Consider the following 3,879-nt stretch of genomic DNA (forward strand, 5'->3'; position numbering starts at 1 on the left):
AGCAATAATAACTCCTATATTTTGGAACAGTTCCGTAAATAACATGTTACTGATGAAAGGCTGCCAAAGCAAACATTGAAAATATTATTTGGTTATTTTCCCCCATTTTTTCGTTTTAAAAACAATTGATTCATTCTGGTATTTCTTAATAAAGTAGAACCCTAAGAAAAAACAATTAATTTTATCTCCTTATCTTACTTGACTACTGGCAAGTATCAATGATTATCTTTCAGAAAGTAACAAGTATATCACTAACAGGTTCTCAAGATCCGTTATTTTGGAGCCGTTACTTAAAAGTTGCTTTTAATAAACTTGATGTCTTAACATTAAAGCCAGTATTACGATACACAGCTCTAATCTGAAACGTGTTTCTGAAATCTAAGTTGCATTCCGGTCTTCAATCAGATCAACAAAAAATCCTAAGTTATTTATTTACCTTAAAGTTTTATGTTAAAGTGCACTTTTTGAATAATGTTTCTTTTCTTTGCTTTAATAATTTTTTCAGGATTTTTAAGTATTCAAGCTTATAGTAAGTTGTTTGTAATATTTACTAAAATAAGTCTCTTAAAATTCTTTTACTAAAGAAATTATATCATCCTCATTATTACTTTCTATTTGTATCCTAAGAAATTCATTATTTTTAGCAAATATAATAAATATTCTGGACATTATAAAAAGTAGTTGGACATTATAACAATAGAACAATTGTTTGCTTATAGTAGAACGAGAATTTTTTTAGAGAACATTTTTTTTAAATTATAACTTTGTTCAGTCCTGGGTCAACCGTTTGCATTTCACAGCATTTAAAAATTTTATGTATAGTGTACTAGCAAATAAGTTGTATGGAGAAAAATATTATAACGTATACAATTTTCAATTTGTTTCCATTAGTATGGTTCACTGATTTTTATTACAATAAGGCATCGAAAATCAAAATTAGATGAATGACAGTTATTTCAAACGCCTACACTTTTAAACTACAAATCGCAAAATTGAAAAACGGTGGAATTTTGGTTATCGCAAGGCAAACGCTATGCAAAATCTCTCTAATAATTTTCGTTTTATTGTAGATTCTTCACCTTACTAAGATTGTACAGCATTATCGAGCTTTAATGGTTCGATTGATGAGAATGATGCACTGACGAGGTCAATTTGGTTTAATCAGCATTCTTCTGAAAGACCTTTGCGTTTTTGTTGGAAGATTTCAGTACCAAAAGATCACTTCATTCGTTTAAAGCTTAGCAATTTATTTCTTGATAGCCAGGTAAATTGTTTAATTTATACATAAATTATTTGTCGTAATTACCTTAAACTTGTTCAACTTCTTTTTAATTCTAAAATGAAGACAAGTTATTTTTATTTATTGTTGAATTCCGTAATTTTCTTCTAATTTCATCAGTATGGCAGCCTAGTGCAGGACAGAGCCGTCCCATCAAGTCCTTTCCACTTGACTCGATCAGATGCTAGATTTTTCCATCTACTTATGTCCATGATTTTAAAATCTTTTCCCACACAATCACTGCATTTGGTGTTTGATCGTCCCCTTTTTCGATTACCTGTAAAGTTTCCTAATCATGATGAACTATGATTCAATAAATCATTACGGAGAGATGAAAGATGGAAGATCTTGAAAAATCTTCAGAGTACGACTATTTATAAATGTGACCCAGTCATCTTTGAGATTTAATAACTGAAATTTTCTTTGATTGTTTAAATTTTCTGTATAATTTATAATTGCACTGAATAAGCCAGACATCGTATTTTTCAACAGCTATTTTCTTCAGATTTATTTAAAGCCTTAATTAGGGTAGGATAATTCTAAATATGAATCTGAATTCGAATCTTGATCTGAATTTTTTTTTTTTTAGTTTTTTTTTAAAGGATGTTTTTTGGTCAAAATAAGGACATTAATTACAGGAATTAAATTTTCTAAAAATTAGTGACAAATGCTCTCCACCATTTATAAAACCCTTAGAAATATTGACACACATTTTCTTAGATTTCTAAGGATCAGGCTTCGCCTGCTCACACTTATCTGATATATACGGTTGAATTGATTGCCGATAAATTAGTAATTTGGAATTCTTAAGGAATTAGCAGCTAGCATTTGCTTAAATAGTTTGAATTTTATATTCTAATCATTTTTATAATTTATAATTTAAATGATAGTCAGTAAGTTGGTTCGCAATTCGCATTTTAAGTTTAAAAAACAAGAAAAATTAAAATTTCATGACGAAGCCCGTAGGTCCAGAAGTGCTTAATATATATATATATATATTGTTATTTGAAGATTGAAGAAAAAACTAGAAAAACAGTACCTTTAATAGCGCTCGTAAAGGGTGATAAAGATAAAAATAATGATATAAAAAATATAAATAAAATAACTCCCTGTATAATTGCAGTTTTGATCGATCCCTGTAATGGAAAATGATCAATTCGAGTTCGCCAACCGCTGTTCGGTTCTTTTTATCTCTTAATAAAAATAACTAAAATAAACTGGCAGTATTACTACCATATTTCTATTATTTATCTAACAAGGAAAAATACATTGAAAATAAAATAATTTATAGTTTAGAAAACAAATTATATTTTGAAATATTAATATTATTTAATGTAGTACAAAATGATAATAGTATTTGATATAGTGTAATTAATGTGATGTAATTTAAATAGTGATTAATGAAGAGTTAAGGAATAATATTATTAGTAATAATATTTAATTTTGTGTAGATTGGTAAAAACATTCAATGTGCTAAATTAAATGTACTAGAATATGCAAATTATATTGGAATAAAAAAACTATTTTTTCCATCTAAAGCTGTATTGGGATTCGGAAAAATAGCTTTTATGTCAAAATCCAAATTTCATTTGGTACAAAGCCATAAAACAAATATTATTTATATTCGAGAATTTTAAAGACAATTTTAAAGAGTATAATTAATTTAGAATGTTTGTTTATGCACTCTTAATACACACCTGAAGAAATCTCTAAAATATTCAATGAATGTCGTTTCACCATAAACATATACAAAATAAAACTAAATGCTTCATGCATAGACAAATGTTTCGCTTCTACTTTTAAAGAAATAATTGAAAGCTCTTATGATATAGTCTTTAAAGAAATCTCAAGTGAAACGATAATTAGTGACATGTGATCAATTGCTGAGAGGTGATCAATCGGTGACAGGTAAATTAACAGGTGATCTTCATTAGAAATTTATTACACCACCCTAAAGCTCAAAATACAATAATTAGTTCATAAGTAAACATTTAAGACGAAATAATGTTAACGACGAAGTTACCGATTCTCGTGATATACTATAGTATCCTTGTAAATATAATTCCAGAAAAAAAAATTTTTAGAAGTTTTCATGTAGCGTTTTTTGTAGCTAGAAGTTTTTATGGAGCATTTGTAGAAGTTTTTATGAGTTTCTTTTATACAAATTGTTGTTTAACTGCGGCACTGAAGAGGTTCTTCCTCTCCGAACTGAACTTAACTGTCGAAAGGGTTAAAACGGGAAGTTAAATTCTAAATATGTTAATCCTCTTTAATGTGTTAATCCTCTTTATTTAATTTTCACAAATAAATTGATGATAGAAATTTATTCTATTTAACGGATTGTTATTTTTGACAGTATAAAGGCAGCCACTCAATTACAATTTGAGATATAAAGTATGTGATAATTTAGATTGTGACAAAATTATGCGAATACAATTCTGCAATAAGCAATATACGTAGTTATATGGTATAGTTGCGGTTTTTAGATATTTGATAAGTATATTTGTTTTTATACAATTTACTTTAAAATAATTTTTTTACCGGCATCCAAATTAGTTTTCATTAGTTCAAACTGTAATAAACATTGATTTCAAACTGAG

At 27.5% G+C, this 3,879-nt stretch overlaps 1 protein-coding gene across 1 annotated transcript in view; it reads left to right on the top strand.

Moving 5' to 3' along the window:
- Positions 1-269: 269 nt before the first annotated feature.
- The window catches only part of LOC122272433 (uncharacterized protein CG3556-like), a 17,542-nt gene continuing 13,932 nt past the window's right edge, over positions 270-3,879 (top strand). Inside the window, exons 1-2 of the mRNA XM_071187028.1 lie at positions 270-529; positions 1,071-1,264. The gene's annotated coding sequence lies outside the window, so the exon portion shown is untranslated. The remainder of the gene's footprint in view (positions 530-1,070; positions 1,265-3,879) is intronic.

Source organism: Parasteatoda tepidariorum, chromosome 10 (assembly GCF_043381705.1).
Source record: "Parasteatoda tepidariorum isolate YZ-2023 chromosome 10, CAS_Ptep_4.0, whole genome shotgun sequence".
NCBI classification, from domain to species: Eukaryota; Metazoa; Arthropoda; class Arachnida; order Araneae; family Theridiidae; genus Parasteatoda; species Parasteatoda tepidariorum.